Here is a 26,367-nt window from a genome sequence, read left to right on the forward strand (position 1 = left end):
ATTACGTACTATATAGATGGCAATGTTTTTTGCATGTAATAAGGAGAGTGGTTTTGAATAGACTCCAATCTCAATCGCAATCTCTCTATTATTTCAAAAAGAACTCGACAAACTGTAAGTTGATCGTTATTGTTATTGGTCGTCCTGTTTTAGCCTGTTCAATTTTTGCTGCTGGTGCTCTTACAGCTACAGGTGCCCTCACAGCTACAGGTGCACTCACAGCTACAGGTGCACTCACAGCTACAGGTGCTCTCACAGCTACAGGTGCACTCACAGCTACAGGTGCACTCACAGCTACAGGTGCACTCACAGCTACAGGTGCACTCACAGCTACAGGTGCACTCACAGCTACAGGCGCACTCACAGCTACAGGCGCACTCACAGCTACAGGTGCCCTCACAGCTACAGGTGCACTCACAGCTACAGGTGCACTCACAGCTACAGGTGCACTCACAGCTACAGTGCACTCACAGCTACAGGTGCACTCACAGCTACAGGTGCACTCACAGCTACAGGTGCCCTCACAGCTACAGGTGCACTCACAGCTACAGGTGCACTCACAGCTACAGGTGCACTCACAGGTACAGGTGCACTCACAGCTACAGGTGCACTCACAGCTACAGGTGCCCTCACAGGTGCACTCACAGCTACAGGTGCACTCACGGCTACATGTGCACTCACGGCTACAGGTGCACTCACGGCTACATGTGCACTCACGGCTACAGGTGCACTCACAGCTACAGGTGCACTCACAGCTACATGTGCACTCACAGCTACAGGTGCACTCACAGGTACAGGTGCACTCACAGCTACAGGTGCACTCACAGCTACAGGTGCACTCACAGCTACAGGTGCACTCACAGCTACAGGTGCACTCACAGCTACAGGTGCACTCACAGCTACAGGTGCACTAGTGGGTAATTAAAAGAATTCATGGAATTATAAAATTTAGGGTAATTATGGAATTAGAGGGGTTATTTTGTCGTTTTGATGCACCGTCAAAATGTTGGGATAAAAAAAATCGTATTTTTTGATGTTTTCGGGTTCTTGAATTTTTCTTAAAATTTAGTATTTTCTAAAAAATATATTTCTATACTTTTTCTGCTGCTTTTTATCTTCTATTTAAAAAAACAAACATCTCTAGCATGTACGGTTGCGTACCGGTACTATGTTGAAATCCGATACCTAAAGTCCAAGATGGCCGGCAATTGAATATACAAATTAGTTCCTAGCATTTTAGGGTTTAAAAAAATGAGTTTTGGAGCACCATCATATGACTTGGATACAGTAAAATATCAGTACAAGAGTTGCCATGGGTACCACAAAACGGTGTTAATAGGAGGTGGATAAATAGGGACAGAAGTTTGAAAGACTTTTTTCAGTTCTGCTAACATCTGCTGAAACACCGATTGTTTGCTTTTTCAACTTAAAGTTTTAAAAATTGACCCTATATTGTCCGCATTCATTTGTCGTAGTTTCGCGGTCATTGGTTTTAGGAACAATAACACGAAATCTGGTCGTTATATTGCCATAATGATCCATTGACCCGTTAAGATATAGCGGACCTGACCTATAAGCCTATAATTCAATTTGGTACAAATGAGTATTAGGCATGGAGTGTTTTAGATTTGGTAGAAGTTTCTAATTCAGTCCGGGGGCACTGCTAATTCAAAGACGTCTCTGATATCAAATACTCTTGAAGCGTCATGTCACATAACAGTATCATATTTCAGAGATGTCTCATAAATCACATACTCCCTGTTTCAAAACCCAGTCGCAAACGATATAAATAATTTTGATGAACGTGGCAGCGCAGTGGGAATAATTTTGTGTATAGGGCTTATCAGGGTTGTAGCTAGCCCAAGTTGAGTGCCTGCTAATTTTACTATTCAATTCATGAACTGGATAGTAAAATTGGGATTTTTTTTACTTCAAAACATTTGATTTTGATTTTGGCCATTGCAATCTAAGTGTGTTCTGGGACCATTCAGAATTTGCACAGATATATATCATTTTTGCACAGGTAGATATTTGCTAAACATAGGAAAGCTTATTCTAATACACTCAGCTTCGTTCCGATGTGCTGCATCGAGTGCCCAGCTGTCAACAAAGCTCGACGTATGTGATATCACAGACCCCCGTATGTGAAATCACTGACCCGTCTTTGAAATCAGACACGTCCGGTTATTACGAGTGCCCCCGAACTGAATTTGCAGTATAATGACACCAACTTTTAATACTTAAAAGTATTAAAACCACGTCCTAATAAAAATCCCTTTAAAAAGGGATGCGTCTGGTCCAGAGAGAAGATTGGGTGCGTTGTGGGCATGGAAACAGACTTGAAGAATCAGGAATCAAATACTAGTATAATTATGTACTCTCATGGCGTTTTATTAGTCGACATATAAAAATAAATGTAGTTGGTGGTAATTAAATATACAAATTATAAGAAAGTTTTGACATCTTGACAATTATAGTGGTATTAGAGATATAAGATGCACTTGAGTAATGTCTGAACAATTATTAAAAAAAAGACTTAAGTGAAATGTGCAAATTGTATTTGTCTAACTGATTGTATACTGTTTGAATAGTTTAGCATACTATTTGAATAGTAATATGCTGGTGGAGCAGCGACAGGGGTTTTCTCTAAATTGATAGATACTTTTGACACCATTGACCCCCTATGACCTTTGACCAAGGATGACCTCTGATTGATGACCTCTGACCTTGGATGACAAGTAATTAATTAATTAATTAATTAATTAAATTTATTTATTTAACTGAAAACTCTTTCTTTCTCCATTTATTAAGGGTTAATATATTTAACCAATCCCTGTCACAAAATAGGGCCACAAAAATTGTTGTGTTGCCTTCAATCGACGACCCTAAATCATGAAAAATCAGGGTCACAATTTTTTTTAATGATGATTTGTTCAAAAAATTAATGTTTTTCACTTAAAATTAACATTTTATTGAAAGACTAGTCTTAAAATGATTATCTAACATGTCTAACAAGTATCCAGAAGTCAAAATTGACAAAATGTCCCCTAATTGAAGAAGCATCATTATTTAATATTTGAGGGACTTTTAAAAACTGAAGCTTAAAAAAGAAATCCACCGACCGACACAACTTTCCCATTGTTCACACCTGAGGGCAACACAACAATATATTTCTTTGGCCTAGTTTCATATCACCTGTCTATTGATGGTAATATGAGCTCTTAGCTCATATGCATGTGTGAATGGAAAAAGTTCACTGACATCGACCTAGGGCAGGTACGCATGCTGCACTGGAACTCACTGGGGCCGAGCGAAAAATTACAGCAATATATACACAGGACTATATCCATGTAATTTTGAAACTGTATGTATATCTTCTGATTTATTATATTGTACTTTCTAGCTTTGACCTATGAACCTATTATGGCCACAATTCTTCCTACTAAATAATTTAATTTATGACACCATAACCGCCTTACGCTAAAGGTGAATGTCTTATACTGCCGTCTCTGTCTCAGTATGTCAATGATCACTGTATGTATATCTTCAGCTGAGTTATAACAGTTAACTTCTGGAATGTGTCACTGGAACTCACTGGGGATTTAATTCCGACACTATATGCATCTGGCCCCTTGGGGCCAGACGCGAAAAGGTCTGGCATTCCAGGCTGAAATATAGCTTTTGATTGTGGTTAAAATCGCATAGAAAGGCCCAAAAAAGAAGAAAAAAAAAGAAAGAAAGAAAGAAAGAAAGAAAGAGAGAAAGGAAGAAAGAAAGAAAGAAAGAAAGAAAGAGAGAAAGGAAGAAAGAAAGAAAGAAAAATAGAAATATAGAAAGAAAGAAAAGAAACATTGAAAAATTAAATATAGTACAGCTCAACTGATCATACTTTTCCTACATTCGACCTTGCATGATTTTTGAGTTGACACAGTCATGAAAATAACTATAGATACTTGACAAGACCATTAGTAGCCCAGTTCTGAACCTTTTCATTGATCATTCATAACAATAGGTATCTGATGGATCAGTGAAGATAAGAAGGGATTATAATATATCCGTAACCTTGATATTATAGTACATCTCGAGGAAAAAGTGCAATGGACATGTTTTCATTTTATGTTTCAAATATCCCGCGCATGAAAATTGAGTATTTAACCCAAAAATGAAAATGGAACAATTTATTGGAAATCTGTTTTAACAGATTTTTTGACATCTTTTTCTGCACTGTATTATACCTAAATTAAGAAATTTGATAAATATTCAAAGAAAATATAGGTCATCCAAAATATTGTGATTTTTACACATTTTGGGGCAAAAAAAGGAAAAATAAGCAAAAATATCAAAATCTGTCTAACAGTTTCATTCATTCTCACAGCTACAGGTGCACTCACAGGTACAGGTGCACTCACAGCTACAGGTGCACTCACAGCTACAGGTGCACTCACAGCTACAGGTGCACTCACAGCTACAGGTGCCCTCACAGGTACAGGTGCACTCACAGGTACAGGTGCACTCACAGCTACAGGTGCACTCACAGCTACAGGTGCACTCACGGCTACAGGTGCACTCACGGCTACAGGTGCACTCACGGCTACAGGTGCACTCACGGCTACAGGTGCACTCACGGCTACAGGTGCACTCACAGCTACAGGTGCACTCACAGCTACATGTGCACTCACAGCTACAGGTGCACTCACAGGTACAGGTACACTCACAGCTACAGGTGCACTCACAGCTACAGGTGCACTCACAGCTACAGGTGCACTCACAGCTACAGGTGCACTCACAGCTACAGGTGCACTCACAGCTACAGGTGCACTCACAGCTACATGTGCACTCACAGCTACAGGTGCACTCACAGCTACAGGTGCCCTCACAGCTACAGGTGCACTCACAGCTACAGGTGCACTCACAGCTACAGGTGCACTCACAGCTACAGGTGCACTCACAGCTACAGGTGCATAGGGCCTGCACTTTGGCTCGACATTTGAAAGGGGCGTGAATTCATTTTTGGATACGCCCCTATTATAATTAGGTAATACTCGACTCACACACATTCCCTATTATGTATATACATGTACCACATGTAGTAAATCTGTCTGCTTTATCTGTATTGTGCCGTTCTTAAGCAAATAGTTAAACACGATTTCATCAAACATAATAACAATAGCTCTTTTACAGTGTGCAATCATCCCGGGCAATAATTTGGCAATAATAGAGGATGTGCGTGAAATTATTGATTGGCTCCATACAAAGGATTTGAACCGGTGTCCTTCACCGTAATCATGGCGCAATGCAGTGCATTCAATCAAACGTTGTCGTCAACCTATTTGATCGCATAGTGCATTAAATTTGTTATGTGTGTGAGACGAGCTGTCGCGGTAGATTGCAATAGCTTGTAATCATGCTTTTGTTGAATGAATTTGAGTACTCCGCCATATTTACGGTATGCTACGTCATAATCTAGGTGATTATTTGCATTGGATGTCTTGAATACGCTGGCGAAGTTGTGTAATAATCGGACTAATGCTATAACAGTAGGTGAATACAAGTATTGAATATAGGCCTATCGCGTTGCAAAGCCCAATTCAGTGATCCCAGCGAAAGTGAAAAAAAAAATCAAATTGTTACTTTTATAAAAAATTTTAATGAAAAAAATTGGCAAAAAACCCAAGAAAACGGCAGTATCGACGAAGTTGAAGCCCCATTCAAATAGGCCTACATGTAGCTAATTTATATACTGTCTGTAATTACAGATTCACGTAAATGCATTATTTTTGTCTTAAATAGGCCTACACGGCTTTTGGCTGAACCACTAGCAGAAGACATCAAATTGATGTTTTCATGACCTTTGACATTCTTTTGTGGCGAGTGACATGGTCAGTTCAATTCACGCCGAGTGTCCTTGACAGGTTTGACCCTGCTTCAGTGGTCATGAAAGAATTCAAAAGATAACCTCTGCTCCAACAATCCCAAGCAATTGTCTGAAACTGCTTTTCGGATGATGTATCATAAGAACTCAGTCGTCAAATGATGATAGTCATATAATGACCAAAAGATTATTACTGACTACTATATCATTGAAGACTGAGTTCCGCAGTACAAAATCTGAATTTGGATGATTTTTACGATCGTCCGGATGAAAAAATCACTGAATGTGCCGTTAGTTCCCTCCTCTCCTTACCTTGGCAATATGAATCAAAGAAAAATAAAGAAAAAAATAAATAAAACCAGAAAAAAAAAGACAAAGAAAAGAAACAATAAAAGAAAAACAAATATGAAAAGTTCGAACAATATTTGGTTTATAAAATTAATGTGACCGTGATGAGGCTCGAACTCACCACCTTCCGATTTAAAGTTCGAAGCGCTCGTGAACAAAATTCTGATGCCTTACCAAGTGAGCTGTGCTCCTGAGATACGAAATAAAGATAAAATAATGCACTGTATACCTGCTTGTGTCGGTAATTGATTTGCTCATATTCCATAATGGTACAGTGCAACAGAGCAAAAATGCCCATAATTTAAAAGCTATATAATTTATGAACAATATACACTACACATAAAAATACTAATACAAGGGCATTTCAACATAAGAATCCAAACAATTAAGTGCCAACATGCACAGCTTTGTCCTTATATCACATTTGGGTTTTTAACAAAATGTTATCAAACCTCTAATGTGATTGGCAGCTGCACAAGGCATCTCTTTGATAGCTGATAATGGCCATCCATTCAGCAAGTGGCTACTAACTGACCTTGACAGGCTTGAATGAGCACTGTCATCTGCTACAAAACCATCACACTCTAGGTTTGACAATGGAGTGAAAGACTATTATCATTGATTAGGCGCGGATTTTAAAAGTACAGCTCCTATGCGTGTATAGCAAAAAATTGGAATAGAATGTTTGGAGTCATGTAACTAAAATACTAAATGCATTCTGCAAAATGTGCTCTATCTGATTTATAAAGCATTTCATTAGCTTTAATTTGACACATTGTTTGACATGTTTGGAATTAGGGTAAATCATTAAATAAAATATTTATTAATTAATCAATTATGTCAATTAATTAAAAATTTAATGCAAATATGCATATTTTCTCTGACAGAATTGTAGGATTTGACAAGAGCCATTTTTCTTGTAAGTTTGATTCTTATAACATACCGGTATCGTATTGCGTCCCATTATAGTTACAGAAAAAAATACGCGTGCAGGACACACATACGCACACCTACACACACACACACCCAAAGGATCGTACCGTTTTACAATCGTATAACATTCTTTGGCGCTAGTAGTAGTAGTAGTAAATTCCAATTTTCTTTGCTTTACCTCACTTGTTCTGCTCAAAATTAAAAGGGGACATATCTGACAGTGAAAGCTTACATTTTATGGAAATTATGTTTAACTATTTGTTTAAACAGCACAAAACAGATAAAGCAAAATTACTATACATAGGACTATACATGTATGGTATGCCAGGGACTGTTTAAGAATATATCATTAGATTTATGATATTTACTTCGAGGACTGTTATATATCAAAAATGTGAAAAATATCAAATTTTAATAATTTGTCATAAAATTTGTATTATATCATAAATTTCAATGAAATTTATTTGATATCAGAAAGTCATTCTTCGTATTCAGAATGCAATTCGATATGTCTGATGTGCTCTCATGTCCCCCAAAAAATACTATCAAAACGCTCAAAACGCTCATTCCAGATCCCTTAAAGTCATAATGTACGATCTTATAATATGAATTTGGTTAATTTTTTCAAACCTGATTTTTTAGCATATTTGTAATGTTTACAACTTGCACCTAAATGGAATCAGCCAAATTGCTTGTGTTTGTAGGTAAATAGAGCAAAGTTCGACATAAAGTCATAATGTCCTCCCATAGAACTGCGTGTTAAACGGCCAAAATAACAAGCAGTGTTTCTTTCGCTTATTATTATTTCAGCTAAAAATTAACAGAAACCATTCCCGATAATTATTACTAGTATTATTTCAGCATTTTGAGTATATAATGACAAATTTAAAATTTGAAGGAAATCGTACATTAAGTCTTTAATTTGGTTAATTTTCTTTGTCTTTTTTTTCTTTTCTTGTTTTATTTATATTGCCAGGGTAAGGAGAGTAGGGAACTAAAGGAATATTCAGTGATTTTTTTGATTTTTTTTTCATCCCGACGATCATAAAAATCATCAAAATTCAGATTTTGAATACTAGACTGCGGAACTCGGTCTTCAATGATAGTCAGTAATTTTTATATTTTGGACATTACTATGACTATCATTTGAGGACTGAGTTCTTATGATCCGAGGAGCAGTTTCAGACAATTGCTTGGGATTATTGGGGCAGAGGTTATCTTTTGAATTCTTTCATGACCACTGAAGCATAGTCAAACCTGTCAAGGACACTCGGCGTGAATTGAAAGACTATGTCACTCGCCACAAAAGAATGTCAAAGGTCATAAAACACCAATTTGGTCATTTGGTGTCTACTGCTATCTAAAGGCCTTATATGGCTGATTTTGTATCTTTCGTCATTGTCATAGATGTGCTAACAAAGCTTGCTAGTGCAGTGGTTCAGCCGAAAGCCGTGTGTCTAAGGCAAAAAATAATGCATTTACGTGAGTCTGTAATTTATATACCGGTACTGACAGTATATAAATTAGCTACATGTATTTGAATGGGGCTTCAACTTCGTCAATACTGTCGTTTTCCTGTTTTGTTTTTTTGCCATTTGTTTTTCATTAAAAAATTTTATAAACGTAACAATTTGATTTTTGTTTTCACTTTCGCTGGGATCACTGAATGGGACTTTGTAGCGCGGATTATTCAAAACTTGTTTTTACCTACTGCTATATAATTATATAGTATTAATCCGATTATTACATAACTTTGCCAGCGTATTCAAGACATAGGTTATGTAAGGGATAAACTGTACATGGGTATAGAGGCCCTGCATGCTTTTATTGATTGTCAGTGTGCGAGACGAACGATGTATAAATCTGGAGGTCACATCATCACTTATCATGCTTATTGTAAAAAGTTTGTCCAATGCATATACTGTGTGTAGGCCTATTGTTCCCGGTATTGTCAATGCAATCAAGCAAACAGGTATTATATTTTGAAAAGGCCGCTATAGTATATTCACATGGGTGTCTTGAATGGCCAATCATATGGGACATAATCAAATTGCAGTGACTGCTTCCTTTGTTACCACATGTCAGTCATCTTGTGATTATTGGACCATGTAAACCTGCAAAAAACGAGCCAAAGTGCAGGCCCTATGTGCACTCACAGCTACAGGTGCACTCACAGCTACCGGTGCACTCACAGCTACAGGTGCACTCACAGCTACAGGTGCACTCACAGCTACAGGTGCACTCACAGCTACAGGTGCACTCACAGCTACAGGTGCACTCACAGCTACAGGTGCACTCACAGCTACAGGTGCACTCACAGGTCATAACAAACGGCCTACATGCTTAATTTCTAATAAAATATTGAAATTGTGAAAAATATAGGTATTTATTGATTTTCATCTTTTTTCTTGCAAATATGCTAATAATATGCAAATTATGAAATTGCAAAATAAAGTTTCTACATAGCATACATCTTTCAAGTATGATGTTCAAAATGACAGACATCAAAAAGAGATTCGATGAAATGTAAAGGTGTAGTAACAATTTTGGCATGGACTGTCTGGTTAGGCAAAGTACGGTAAGTTGAGCTGTACACTGAAAATAAATCAATGTTTGAGCTTCTTGACATTTCACCTTAATTTATTTTCAACAAAATTATACGCGAGACCCTCACACGACGCTGCAGAGCCCTGGCTCGCATCATTGATCGTTTTGTTTAATCATAATACTCGGACTACCACAACATGACTACACAGTAATACTATACAATATTGGAAAATCAGACGTTTTTTAAGGTTTCCATTTAGAATCTTTCTAAATTATAATCAAATCATCAAAAATTGGGTGCCAATCTGTTGTAATTAAAGACCGAGATAAAAAGAATTTATCGCGTCTGATGTCACTGTAAATTACGATCCTCGATTGGTTTACACAGGTTAATCAGCGCGTAAAAGGAGGACCGGTCGATCTGGTGCTGATCGGAGAAAAGGAATAGCAGCAAATGGCGAAAAATGTCGTACTTTTACAAGGCAAAAAGCAGCTTTTCTAGACATTGTGGACATGGTGCCTTCACCAAAGAAAGTTTCCAACTATAAAGGCCTAACTTTTGAGATGGTTTGCATGTCGAAAGGTGCAAAATTAACAATAAGGCGTCCAGTTATAAATCTGTGTTCAGCAAGTCATCATCACGACACTTGTAAACAACTAGACTATGGACTTCCAATTTTAAACTGGATTTTGAGTGGGCAAAGTCCCTGACACTCACACTGTCAATCACACTTGTTTATCAATCAAATTTAACCGCAAGCAAATACAATACGCGCTCATGCACTTAGTGACGCGTTCATGCAATTACACAACACAATGCCGGCAGACTTGTGTACCATGTAGTTATTAATGGTAATGATAGGTACCCGGAGGATTTAAACCATAACGAGATCTGGGCGACCAATCACAAGCCAGATTTATTTAAAGATGCATTACATCATAGCCAATTTTAGTAGGCCAGATTTCCGACAATCTCATCCATAGAAGCTCATAGACAGCCGTGTTAAGCATCTCTGACCGCAATCCAATGTCAGTAGTCCACTTGGGGAGCTAACAAACAGAGGGTGTAGGGTGACTAAAAAGATCAGATGTGAAAATCTATCAATTGTGCACACATTAATTAAATCGGAGTTTTAAGCTCAAATACAATACCCAGAGTATATGCAGAATGGGCAAGTGGACTACGGGGTAGTCTAGTAAACAACCCGTGCTCGAGTTTGATTGACAGGTGACGTCAGACGCGATAAATTATCTTTATCTTTGTCTTTCATTATAGGAATAGATCCAGTCAGTGGGCTATGTACATTCTGTATCATACGATATTACGACGCAGAAAAGTTGAAAAAACGTTGATTTTGTTGCTCAAAATATGCTTTGTGTGAATGAGGTGAACAAATATAATAGTTCAGTCCACAAGTGTTATTTCTCTAGATTATTTTGATACCAAATATAGCTATTAGTATCACACGGTTAAGTATGAAAACAAACCAAACCTGAGTGATCGGTCCCCGTATTCTCCCGTGTGTACCATTACTGTGTATGTACTAGTCAGGGGATGACACTCTATTCACGTGGTTTCTTTTCCAACGCTAAAAGATTACGAATTTTGGTGGTTTGTAAATGAAAAGTGTCCGCACTATCGATTGATTACGTAACTGCTATGAATAATTTATTAGTTTTTAAATGCAATCGCCTCGACCCATTAATACATATTATCTGTATTTATCCAAGTACTTGGAATAGCAATCTGGTGAGTTCACTGAACTACGCCCAAATACTGATGGAGTTTTAATGGCGCTAATCCTTTCCATACACAGATGAACAAATACAATAGGAGAAGGTCAACACATATGACCTCCTATATGACATGTTATATGAGATGTACAACAACCTGAATATCATAAAGATCAGTGTTCGTTTGTGCATATGAACTGCATATTTACAATACTAAATATTACTCGTTATATATTATGTCAAATATTGGTATTATGACAACACGGTATATACATTGTATATAAAACGACTAATAGATCCTACTATCATGGCGTCAGGTCATTGGTTCATCATATCCCGTATGTTTCTTAAAATTCATTCATATTTGAGACAAATTTCTGTGCCCATTTTATAGGCGTACAGGTGGATCCGGTTTTTTTTGTCATTTTCATATCTTTTTGATGAAAGAATTAAGGTTTTCCACTGCACGGAGGCCACTATGTGATACTAATTTAATGCTATTTGTAAATGAATGCGGATTCCCGGTTGTTGTTTTTCCACAGTGTGACAACTAGCAACTGTCCACCCATGGCCATCCAGACAACATCATCACATAATAAAACGTCTGTATTTTTACGATGAGTAAATATTAAACTGAACTTTGCCTTGGAACATTGTGTAAGACGGTGTAAGATTTTGTGGGCGCCCTCAACATTATTATCCTCTTTGTATCCGTAAATGACATGGCATAGACTGTGTGAATTCTATGAAGACTAGGGGCCTACTTATACATGGGGTCATATCCATGGACACAAGTAACGATAATTGACAACACGATACGCGACTGTATTTAGGCTAGATATATTGCATCCTTAGTAAGGCTGCGAAGTCTAGCCGTGACCTTGAAATGACCTCTGATGACCTTGAAATGACCTTCACTACATTTTTCATCATATCCACATAACATATACTAAGCTAACTTAATACACTAAAGGAAGTTTTGGATGAGAAAACGGACATTTTGATGAGAAACGGCCAAAATGGTGAGAATTTAAATTTTCTCATTCTTTTGGATGAGAATCTTCCTGGTGTGTGTGTCAATCATTATTGTCTTATTAAAATCCGGGACTTTGGTTGACCTGTGCTAGACTCCAGCACATGTTAATGACGCAAAGACAGTTGTGGTAACACCATGGTCGCAGACCTGCAAAAAAGCTCAAAACAGATAGTAATGAAACCAGTTTTTATTTTCCTTGCTCTAGCGAGTTCACAGAGAAGGTGTTTCTAGTACAATGCAGCGTCGGACTCTAGCTGAGAGCGTAGCCTGAGTCCAAACGGACTCCAAGAAGGGCTCTCCATACACAAATGAACAAACACAAAGGAAAGTAGTCTCCTCCGTGACCAGCTTGATTTCGATGGAGCGAAACCAAATTGGCTGCAGAGGAGACGGGTAATTTTGCCATGCAAATGAGGTGAGTGCCCTCTCAAGAATAACTACTCTCTGGTACTAGTGTTGAAATATTGCGTCTTTGGTATCCATCTTGCCGATGGTGGCGTGAGCAGAATAAATCTAGAAACTATCGTACCAGGTCTAACCTAACAAACATTATCTACAGTCTATAACCATCCTGCCACACCATCCACTTAGTAATCTTAATGCATCTTATACTACACACTTGACATTTAATATGGAATATTTTTTCGCAAAATTCCAAGACTGGTCTGGACGGAGTCTGCATAAACCGCACGGGCTAAATATTAATTGGGTGTGTCGGGAGACGGTGTAAAATAGTTGTTTGATAAAAAATGTGCTTTGCATAAGTTTACATTATGGTGCTCTTAATGTAGCGAATTTGCCTAAAAGCTTTGTGGGGGACACAATTTCGGACTTTATGCAACATTGTGCTGTTATTATCAAATTCATAGGGGTTTGAGGTGATATTTCTTAAACTTCGCCAGCAATTGGCATTCATCACATCTGAAACGCTTCTCCTCCCACTTTCAAAACTGGTAGATTACAAGTGCATTTCAGTTCTGATGAACACTTATTGGTATTTAGATTCAGTAATCGCCTCAAACCTCAAAAATAATATCAGAATAAAGTTGCTCAAATACAAAATTTTACCCCACAAAAATCAGATTCAGTCTCCTTAAATCCGCCATTTTGGGCTAATTCACAACATAATGAGCACCATAATGTAGACTAATGGAAAGCATATTTTCTGTTTAACAAACATTTTACACCATCTCCCGACAACCCCCAATTAATATTTAGCCCGTGCGGTGTATGGAGACCCCTTCCAGACCAGTCTTGGAATTTTGCGAAAAATTATTCCATATTAAATGTCAAGTTTGTACAATCTAAATTACCGTCCTAAAAGGCATTACTCTCAACCAATAAATATTTATTAGATCATTTATATATACATTATGCATGGAGAAATAGGCAAGGAAAATATCATAAAATATTATTCTCACATAAAAGGTATTTGTAGTAAAGCAGAGCTTTGAAAATGGTGCGCTACTGATCCAGCGTTGCGATGAAAAGTGTAACAAGTAAAACACCTACTTTCCTTTAGAATCATCTAACTTCTGAACGGAATGTGCTATCTTAATGATCTAAAATTCTTAGAGTAGATAAAACTATTATAATTTCAAATATTAAAGCAATTTACCCCAAACTTGTACCAAAATAGTAAAAAAAATCTGCAAACATTCGTCGGTACCAATCATTTTGATACACCCTGTATTATTGGATTAACGTAAACGATCGCCTAATGGCGCTATGGACTTTATAGAAATGAGAGAGCGCCATCCTTGCAAAATCCCAATAGCATTATGGATACGTGTAGTTAGAGTCTGCAACCTCGACATAATGATTCAGAAACAAACTTTCGTGACGTGATCAAACAGTTAGGTTACATGGAGTGTGATTATCATTATACTGGCTGTATGCGGAACGATTATACTGCAATAACAATAGAGATTATCCACTTTACTCATGTGTGACTTCTAACGACTGTTCCCGTAGTATACCTTATTCAAAGCAATTCAATGCACGACCTCGGAGTTACCTGCATGACTTTGGCGGGCTATTTTGAAATAATGACGGTTGCACATGCAGATGCTTCTTTTGAAAGTCCTAAACAAGGAATAACGGTTGCTGATAGGATATGCAGCTTATAGAACAGGGATAACCTCTGATAATTACTAGAGTGGTAAATGTTTTGGTAATTTTTTTTTTTTTTTGGGGGGGTCAGGTATTCTTTCTCAAAATGTCATTGTCCTTAATTTGCAGATCGATTCATACCTAACTCATTTTGGTAAATCTGCCATTGTATTTTTTTTTAATAGTGTGTGAATATTCTTCTGTTCAAAATTACACTGTGTTTCTGTCTGACCCGTTAGCTCAGTCGGTAAAGCGTGCGCCTTGATTGATTCAGGGTATTGGTTCAAATCTTCATCACTGACCCTATTTTATGTGAAGAAGCGTCAATAAATGTTTATGTCTCAATTTTTGGAATGAATATTATGATTCGTTTTTATTGTTTTTTTGTTTTTGTTTTTATCAGTTTTTTTCGATAAATAGTCACTACGAGACATAATTCCAAACTGCAACGAAAACCACGGTGAGACCAAATTTGCTACACCTAGTACCTATCAATGCGCGGATAAGATAAATCCTTTGCAAAAATATACGTCTTCAATGTTTCAAATTGTGTAACTATAGATGATGTGACTTCTGACGTCAATGCCTGAAAGTATTCGCACGCATCATCACAATTTCCATTGTTGTTTGCCTGACAGTATGCGCGCGCATCATATTTTGTTCAGGGCTCGTGTTTTTAAAACTCCCGCCACATCACAATAAGACTATTAAACAGTGTAGTGGTTGCATGGGGTTCATTCAAGCATTAAAATATACCAGTCCCTTGCCAGTACGACAGCAACTTAGCTCACTTCCGGTAATTTTTACCGGCGTGACCTCTGCTGTTACTTAACGCAATGTTGAAAATCAGGTGGCAAATACGATTTTTCAGAAAACATCAAAAAATGGAATACACGAGTCGTTTCTCCTTTCATTTCTATATTGAGCCCATAGATAAGATATGAAACATGCGTATAAGGCAAAGAATAACGTGTAAAAGTTGAATTATTGTGGAAAAAATGAATGCTTTTTGTGCGCGAAGTAGCCTAAAAATGAGAGAAAATGCATGTCACGATCACTAAAATGCTTATATCTACAGCTTTGAGGAAACGCCGGTCTAATGATTTTCTGTTATGATAAACATTAATTAACCACAGCTTGTATTAAAATTTCAGCGAAAATGAGCGGTGGAACAACCTAGTCGTAGGTTGAAAAGTTGCGTTCTTTGAGTCTTCGTGTCCAAGCGCACGTTGCAAGTGTCACGATGCTTCACGAAATGGATCTCAGCCGGCGCTGTCTATTATACATGTTATATTGATTAATATAGCAATTAAAAACGTCTATTGTTATATATTTTATAAATGCAAAATACTCTATTGTGTAACAAAATATTGTAGTCGTCAAAGAAGGTAGTATCATCTCATTTAACTGAAGTACAAGCAGTTTTGAAAGGATTGTTGTTGAGTGAGATCCTTGAACATGTTGAACGAGAAATAAGATAGCAAAAGAATACCCTTTGCCCGAACAAGTTGTGATGGCTTAGTGGACAGAGCGAAGGTACGCAGTGCGGAAGGTTGAAAGTTCGATTCCCATGTTATCTTATCGATGATGCACAGTGTCTTCGACCCTATATCTTCATAGCAGGAATCGCCATGGTAGGTTAAATCCACAGCCACGATTAGCCATTTGGTTCAAACCTTTAAAGCTCTTTTAAACTAATAATTAGTCGAGGGACATAACTAAGGCTACTCACAATAGCCGGGTAATCGATCTTGGTTGTGCGTGATTAAGCTTGTATACCCCATTGAGGTCAATGGTCATCGACTTTTATACTGCCTACAGTGAGTGCAGCTGTACTACACGCTGCACGCTGTAGTCCATAACAGGACCAACGCAATATAAAATGGTCAAATTTTGAGTTCAAAGCGCACGGCCAATTTTCAAAGCGCATTCTAGCGACTATCATATCTGTTCAACACGTATTTCCAAGTTTATGAGACCAAATCTGGTTTCTTGAGAAAATCATGACGGGAGATATTCATCATTTTCTAACCCGGTATCAGAAGATTTTCGTCTGATATCAAAATCGTGCATAGCAATTCACGTGTATCGATCCCGTGTATTCATTTTAGTGTCCCTTCTGCACCAAATAATTATTAGCCAGGCGGTGTCGGTGTGTGATGTGGAATTTTCAGTTCGTTTTTCTTTTCTTTTTTCCTCTCCCTTTTGTCTTTAATAATATAGGCCTAAATGAATGTCAGCTTGAAGGCCCACTTTTTTCATGATTTATTTCTTGTTCATGTTTTTAAACATGCTTATCCTACAAAGCTTATCCTACAAGGCTTATCCTACATTCGAGTTCATATCTTTTAAAAAAAATGCATTTAAGTTCAGTAGCTTTCAATATGAAATAATCAAATAACTTAAGTAATTTTTAAAAGTTCAAGAATATATATAGGCCTATCAAATAAAGGAACGTCAACACAGATTTTCACGATTTTTTAATTGGACTAGACCCCTGCCCTATCGGCAACATATTTTATGAGCTTTTATGCATACATATCAAATCATGAGATGCACGAATTTCAAACCTAATATTTTGGCATATTTGTCATTTTTACACAATGTCCAACTTACACCTCGGATTACACCTAATTGGAATCAGCCAAGTTCGTTGTCTAGATAGAGCAACTAACTTTGATGTCTTGAGACTAATCCCCCGTAGAACACCACATTTAAGCGGTCAAGATATTAAGTGTTTTCTTTCATTTTTATCTCGCTACTTCTGCTTCAAATGCTTCCTTCCTGACATGACAGTTATTTACTAATATTTAGTATTGTTATAAATTTTGGAATAACAAAACTTCAAATTTGCCCGAAATCGTATATTATGGCTTTAATAAAAATATGAAAACTACATGTAGGATTTAAAAATATGAGTTAAAAATCAAATCAAAAATCAAATAGAAGTGCTTGCGGGGTTCGAACCAAGATCGAACTTCCAAACACATGTATTTACCACTAAGCCATACCAGAGACATGATTAATTCGGTGACAATAATAGCAATGTTATACCCACTCAGTGGCTCACTCGTGATTCTATTTCTGGAATGAATTAACACCGTCCAAATAATGTAACACAAACCTTTATGCTGACTTTTAAAATTGTTTGAACGTTGGGAGTATTATTTTCAAGTTCAATAACCAACAATGGACAATTGACAATGAAAGTTTCTTTGCAGGAAAAACATCGGCCGTACAATATATGGCGTGACAGTAGTCACGCACAAAGATAAACATTTCAACATGTTCAATATACGACTAGAAATATACCCCAACCAAAAATCACGAAATTTTCAGGCAAGCTAACTTTAGTTATTCTATAACATGACACCCATTTTGATTCCGGCGCTTTTTCTTGCTTGATGATATGAACATTTTGTGTTCGTGACATGCATTTTTCTCATTTTTCCGAGCTACTTTGGACATGTTCAAGCTTCTTTTTTTCCATAATTCAACTTTTACACGTTATTTGTTGCTTTACACAAATGTTTGATATCTTATCTGTGGTCAGGGTACATAAATGGAGCAATATACGACCCGTGTCTTCCATTTCTGGAGCTATTTTGATAAAAAGCGTTTGCCGGCTAAAATTTTAACATTGTGTTACGTAACCCGTGTTCACCAACCCGTATAAATTTTCTGTCGAACAAAAGAGGTCACGAAGTTGCTGTCGTACTGTTGCCTTTGTTGATAAACATTGAGGTCACCTCATCTATACAAAGTGTATTATTTACTTTATTGATTTATTCATTATAATAGCTCAGCTGTTTTGTTTTTGTTTTCATTTTATTAAAAGGACCGAACCCTAGTAGACCAGCCAACAGAGCATATCCATCAGACCACGAAGTGATTGCGTTAGGGTCGGTTCATAGTGCATATTCGAAGACGAATATTCGGCTTCGAATACTTTTTGTGACGTCAAAATATATACGGCAACGAATAAAATATGAGTTGAACCGGATTAAATATCGCGCAACTGATAGCGATATACTATTGATTTATATGAAAGGCTCGAGGTCACCTGAATATCGTTCGACGAACGATGATTTCAAAAATCCCCAATGAAAATTAAAGGATCTGGAATGATCGTTTTTAGCGTTTCGACAGTATTTTTATGGGACATGAGAGCACATCAGACATATCGAATTACATTATGAATACGAAGAATGTCTTTCTGATATCAAATAATTTTCATTTTTGAAATTCACGATATAATACAAATTTTATGACAAATTATTAGAATGTGATATTTTTCACATATTGATATATAACAGTCCTCGAAGTAAATATCACTGTTTTTGACATGCTCTCAGTCTCAAGACTGCAAACCCGATTCTGCCATTTTTTAATTCGCGGACCTATTTTCTCAATAATTATAAAAATGCTGCTTTTTTGGTGACTCAAATTTATGTATAGGCTTTCCACTTTTATTTAAGCTATAATTCGCCACTCTTTTTGATTAATAAGTCTAAAGACCAGCCCAAAATACCTCAAATAGTTTCTGTATTTTACCGGAACTCATTAGGGTTACACAAATGGCGCATTGATTTAGTGGTATGCCCCCTTATTAGTGCGGTATAAGAGTACCCATTTTTATATGATTAGTAATGTTTTATGCAAATAATATGATATTTAGGCTTACAAACATAACCTAAATGTACAAGTGAATGTTTCCATATTAACGTAGCTCTATTTAAATCGACTGATGCAGAAAAAAGTCTAACTCCAAATTCAGATTTATGCCTCCACCCCGGTTTTACATAAATAATGTTTGGCCCCAGTTCTAGGTCCCCATATGCATCTGCCCCTGGCAGAGGACGTGTGAGGGTCCGGGTGGTAAATCATTGGTTATTGATATAAAAATGCGTTTGCCATGGAAGTTCACCCATTTTTGTTATTTTGGGCCGAATAAAGATGTAATGCGTTGTTATCAGTCAAATTCATAATTATAATTAATAATTAAGAGGGCAAAATAAGTAATATGTAGGAATGGATATGTAGCGCTTTGCAATGAATCTCTTCATAAACTATGCAGAACAACCAAAACCACGAGGGTTGGTACCCTATCATTGCGTGTTCTTTTAAAATAAGTTCTTGTTTATTTCTATAATTTGTGAATCAGGCATTAAAACACACTTAGGCCCTAGCAATGTAGGCCTACACAAATTCGGAACGAGACTTTTTATCTTTTGACGCGTATTTCGGTCGAATGCCAAAATTGATTGCTCAATGAATCATGAAATGAGAGCAATACTACTTTGATGATACCGATCTCAAGTGGATATCAGCCAATGAAAAAAGTATTCACCGGAAATATATTTGTGGGAGTTGAATTTTGTTGAACTCGACAGATATATATTTGGTGGGTCACCGTGGGTGGTCTCATATATAACACTTGTGAGGGCTGTCATATTTGTCGTCGCTTCAATCATATCTTATGATATTTATATATTTATTTATTTATTTATTTATTTATTTATTTATTTATTATTACATTTTTTAATTATTTATTTATTGACTTATTTATTGACTTATTTATTTATTTTTTATTTATTTATTTATTTTTTTTATTTATTTATTTATCTATTACTCATTCATTTCTTGATTTGCTTTGCAGTTGAAACCTACAAGAAGGTATGGGTCAACCTCCGCGCCTGTTACAGGCAGGTCGTAAATGCCCCGAAAAGCAAATCTTTTTGACTCCTATTCAGGTCAGGGGCGTAACCAGACCTGACCTTCCGGGGGGCAAGATTGAAAAATTTCCCAATTTCTGATCAAAAGTTTTAGTATTTATATTCGAGAAAACGCTCGCTTGCCACGAAGCGTTAAACGGGTGGAGTCGGTGGGGTCCAGGGGTCCAGGGGCAAAGCCCAGGCGGGGGTCAAGGGGGCTGAGCGCCATGAAGCTCCTGGTTTTTTGCATATTAGAAAATATCAGTGTTTCTGAGTACCAAATTTCACAATGAAAGTAGTAGGCCTATAGATCTTCTTCTCTCTTTCTTTCCCTTTTCTCTTCTCCCTTGAGTCCCTTCCCCTCTTCTCTCTTCCCCCTTTTTCTTCCCTCTTTTTCTTTTCTTCTTTCCCCTTTCTCTTCCCTCTTTTTTCCCTTTTTTCTCTTCTCCCTTCCCATTTTTCTCTTCTTTCCCCTTTCTCTTCCCTCTTTTTCTTCACTCTTTTTCTCTCTTTCCCTCTTCCCAATTTTTGACTCTTCTTCCAGGTTTTTGTGTGTCCGGGGGGGCAGCTTGCACCCGGCCCCCACTGGTTACGCCACTGCCCCTATTTAAACCCATTTATCATGTTTATACAGACATTAGATCATGACAATAGTTCAATGGAGTTTACCTATTATGATTTTATTAACTTCGTTAAAGAAATTCTCTAAATTTTGCTTACCTTGGTCAACGGGCAATACTTGTTAACAGTCGGGCAACGCTATGAACTGTAGAAATATATCTTTCTCCGGTTCATAGTTTTATATTCGAAGCCGCATATATTTTGACGCCCAAAACGTATTCGAAGCCGAATATTCGCCTTCGAATATTCACTTTGAACCAGCCTTTACTCCGTGGTATCGGAGTCACTTTTTTTGTATAGCGATCATTATGATCCATGTTCAGAACTTTTATGCGTGATATAGTCCATATAATGATAATCTCTTTACACGTAACCGAAGACTGTCGACTGAACTATAATGAAACATCCACCGTGGAGCAGTTTCAGACAAAAGCTTGGGATAAATAGGGCAGAGGTTATCTTTTGAATCCTTTCATAACCACTGAAGCATAGTCAAAGACACTCGAGCGAATTGAAAGACTTGTCGCTCGCGACAAAAGAATCTGGGTGCAAACATGTATAGAGAAGTCGGTACGAATTTGATATGTGAGGGTTTTATGGGTTTTATATTATTTAATAAAAACCGACGAACTTAATAATAATAATAATTAATATTGCTTTTATATAATTTCAGGGAAGAACCCATTATACCATAGTAGTAACTCTCCATATTAATTGTTAAATACAGGAGAAACAAAGCAAAATGAAATGAAAAGAGATAAAACCAACAGAGAAACAAAGAATCGTGAAAAAAAGACACAAACAAATAAAAATAAATAAATAAATAAATAACGATAAGGATAAAATCAACAGAATAGAGAAAAAAGTACCTAAACAAATAAAAATTAACAGATTTACACAAAAAGGGATACTATTTCCCCAAATCAGAAAAAACAACATTGACAGACATTCTAAAGCAAATTTGTCAGAAATGGGAGACCATCTAAAGTTCCCTCTATTAGTCCAGGAGCAAGATCCTACAGGGGGCCTAAATAAGGACTTGGTTCACCCCCCCACTACATACAAGGTTTGACACCATAGGTAGTTAGTATGGACCCTCTAGATCACTGCTAGGTAGGTAGTGGACTCAAATTGTGGTATCACTTTTTTACAGGTCATTTTATGTATGGACGTATAATCGCATAAAATCACCAAAAATAGGACAAAATTAAGGGGTAGGGGAAATATAAACTCCAAGAACTCAACTTTTACTCATAATAATGAATTTATTTTGGTATGAATATGTAGCTAATTGATTGTTCTAACTGCCTAGTATTATTTGAAAGTAAACCTAGGTTATATTTGATCATGATTTGAAGTGGCCAGTCCATACACTAGTGAAAAATCAGATTTGTCACAACAATGCGTAGGGTGGATGTTTTTGTGACATTGGCTTCAAATTTTACTATTGTGCCAATTTCTATTTTCAAAATTAATTAAGTTTCCATTTTTTAATTTTGTTTTAATATCAAGCATATCTAGGCAAACTTTGATGTTCTGGTTCAAATATTTATGTATGTGCATGTTTGCTTGCATGTTGGTTTGTGTTGTGTGGGTTTGTGTTTGGGGTAGGGGTGTGTGGGTATGTGGGGGTGGGTGCGGGGTGTGTATAGGGTTCAGGGTTGGGGTGTTTTACATGTCTTAATATGTCACTCGGCTGAACTATATAAGTTCTATTAACAAAATTTGTTTGGTAAGTTGCCATTCATGTATTATATTGAATATTTATATGTGTGGGGTGAGATCAACCGCTGTTTGTCAGGAAAATAGACTGAAAATGTAAATAAAATAGTTACTTTTCCACATGTAGCAGCGTGTGTAACAATATTAAGGGGTAGGGGAAATATAAACCATCATAACTCAACTTCAACTCATGATAATGAATTCATTTTGGAATTAATATGTAGCTAATTGATTGTTCAAACGTGTTAGTATTATTTTAAAGCAAAGCAAACATTAATTGTCAGGTAGATAGCCATAAAATGTGAGAAAAGGTTACTTTTCTATGTATAACCATGTCAAATATGGCATTATTAAGGGTAGGGAAATAAAACCACCATAACTCAACCTTTACTCATAATAATGAATTCATTTTGGTATCAACATGTAGCTAATTGATTGCTCTAACTTTCCAGTATTATTTTTAACAGAAAAACCATAAGATAGACATAAAATATGAGAAAAATGTTAATTTTCCAATGTGTAACAGCGTAAAATTTGACAATATTAAAGGTTAGGGGACGTACAAACCAACGTAACTCGACATTTATTCATTATAATTCATTCATTTTGGCATTAATATATAGTTAGTTGGTTGTTGTACTCTTTTAAAGCAAAATAACCATTAATTGTTAGCTGGAAAGACATAGAATGCTAAAAAATGTCAATTTTTCATGTGTAGTACCGTAAAATATGACAATATTAAGGTGTAGGGGACATTCAAATCACCAAAACTCAAGTGTTACTGATGAAAATGAATTCATTTTGGTAACAATATGTAATTAATTGATAGTTCTAACTTTCTAGTATTATTCAAAAGCAATTAAAAAGCATTAGTTGTGAGGTAGATAGACATAAAATATACGAACATGTTAATATTCCATGTCTAACAGCGTAAAATATGACAATATTAAGGGGTAGGGGACATACAAATCACAAAAAAAACAGTTTTACGGATGAAAATGAATTCCATTTTGGTATCAATATGTAGCTATTTGATTGTTCTCATTTTCAGGCATTATTTTAAAAGCAATTAAATCATTAGTTGTCAGGTAGTTAAACATACAATATGAGAAAAATGTTGATATTCCATGTCTAACAGCGTAAAATATGACAATATTAAGGGGTAGGGGACATACAAATCACCAAAACTCAAGTTTTACTGATGAAAGTGAATTCATTTTGGTATCAATATGTAGCTATTTGATAGTTTTAACTTTCTAGTATTATTTTAAAAGCAATTAAGCCATTAGTTTTCCGGTAGATAGACATAAAATGTATGAAATGTTAATATTCAATGTCTAACAGCGTAAAATATGACAATATTAAGGGGTAAGGGGACATACAAATCACCCAAACTCAAGTTTTACTGATGAAAATGAATTCATTTTGGTATCAACATGTAGCTATTTGATTGTTCTCATTTTCTGGCATTATTTTAAAAGCAATTAAACCATTAGTTGTCAGGTAGTTAAACATACAATATGAGAAAAATGTTGATATTCCATGTCTAACAGCGTAAAATATGACAATATTAAGGGTAGGGGACATACAAATCATCAAAACTCAAGTTTTACTGATGAAAATGAATTCATTTTGGTATCAATATGTAGCTATTTGATAGTTCTAACTTTCTAGTATTATTTTAAAAGCAATTAAGCCATTAGTTGTCCGGTAGACGGACATAAAATGTATGAAAATGTTAATATTCAATGTCTAACAGCGTAAAATATGACAATATTAAGGGGTAAGGGACATACAAATCACCCAAACTCAAGTTTTACTGATGAAAATGAATTCATTTTGGTATCAATATGTAGCTATTTGATAGTTCTAAATTTCTAGTATTATTTTAAAAGCAATTAAGTCATTAGTTGTCTGGTAGATAGACATAAAATGTATGAAAATGTTAATATTCAATGTCTAACAGCGTAAAATATGACATATTAAGGGGTAAGGGGACATACAAATCACCAAAACACAAGTTTCACTGACGAAAATGAATTCCATTTTGGTATCAATATGTAGCTATTTGATTGTTCTCATTTTCTGGCATTATTTTAAAAGCAACTAAGTTTCCCACGTGTTGTAATGTTGTAATCTCAAATTGTTCCTCTCATCGCTAAGAATTTAAAAAAAAGACAATTGTCATAGTTCTACGAAGCTTAGTTCAGGGGTTATAACGTCGAATATATGAAGGTCTTTCTTTTTTGTTCACAATTAGGATAAAACTTAATTAATATTCAAGACAGTGTCAGTAAGTTATGGGTTACACGCCAATATTCTTGAGGTCATTAGTCCAAACCCAGTAATTTTGTTCTATACCCTAAACTTCACTAACTTATAACCTAAGCTTTAATCCTAAACCTAGCCCTATAACCCCAAACCTTAACCCATGACTCTCTGAATCCTAACTCCTCACCCCGCAACCCTTAATACACACACACACCCCCACACACCGCGTAGCACCCACATCCACAAATCCACACGCCATCGACCATGTCGACTTCAAATATATTCCCATATCCCAAATACCTCACTCTGCTCTAACTCCTATTCTACCATATAATAACTCGTCATTAAAAAACTTTTAAAAAAATTACATGCTGCTGGAATATGATTTTTAGCTGTTGTTTTGTGCTCCTCCTACTCGTTGGCTGATTTATACTTCAATAGTTCCTCAAAGTGATGCGCCTGTCACACTACACCGAATAGGTCTTCCGTACAAGAAACGGATGGTATTTTAGTAAATCCGTTGTTGTTCGTCAATGATCGTTTTATGTTCTTTTTATGTCCTGCTATCATCCGCCAAATGCGTTTCGTGTTAGGTGATGTTCGTTAAATCCGTCGGCAAGTTTTGTGCATGCACAAAACTTGAAACGGAGTGTACCGAATACACATGTTCGGTATTTATCCGATGTGTGTTCGTATGGTGCTGCATATTGCCGGAGTTTGTTCGCTCTCCTTTCGTTCATGTTCGTTCTTTGTTCGTTGCACTCGGCCCGTGTTCGTTGCAAATACGTTCCTGTGAGGTCTTCACCACCGAATAGCATATTTTTGCATTCGGTGATGTACGTTGACCCAGACCGTGTTAGTGTCACACTACACCGGATCGGTCTTCCGTATAAGAAACGGATGGTATTTTAGCAAATCCGTTAGTGTTCGTCAATGTTCGTTTTATGTTCTTCATATGTCCTGCTATTATCCGCCAAATGCGTTTCGTGTTAGGTGATGTTTGTTTAGTCCGTCGACAATACGTTTCAAGTTTTGTGCATGCACAAAACTTGAAACGGAGTGTGCCGAATACACATGTTCGGAAGTTGTCCGATGTGTGTTCGTACTGTTCCGCAGGTGTTTGCAAGGTTTCGCAGGCGCTTGTGCCGGATGTAGGCCTATGCGAATCGAACATGTGCATCGATCATGGGGGGGGGGGGGACTTTCTGAAGGGTGTGTGACGCAATATCATATTTCCCCAGTACTTTAGTGACTGACAAGTAGAAAAAAGGGGGAAAGGAGAGAAAAAGAAAAGAAAGTGAGAAAAAATGAAAGAGAAGAGAAGAGAAAAAGTTAAATTGCACGTAATTTAGTAGGCCTATGCATGTATAAGTAGTATTGAGGGAGGGGCACTTCCTGAAGGGTAGAGGACGCAATATCAAATTCCTACCAGTTTTAGTGATTGACAAGAGATAAAA

The sequence above is a fragment of the Amphiura filiformis genome, chromosome 2 (genome assembly GCF_039555335.1).
Source record: "Amphiura filiformis chromosome 2, Afil_fr2py, whole genome shotgun sequence".
Lineage (NCBI taxonomy): Eukaryota > Metazoa > Echinodermata > Ophiuroidea > Amphilepidida > Amphiuridae > Amphiura > Amphiura filiformis.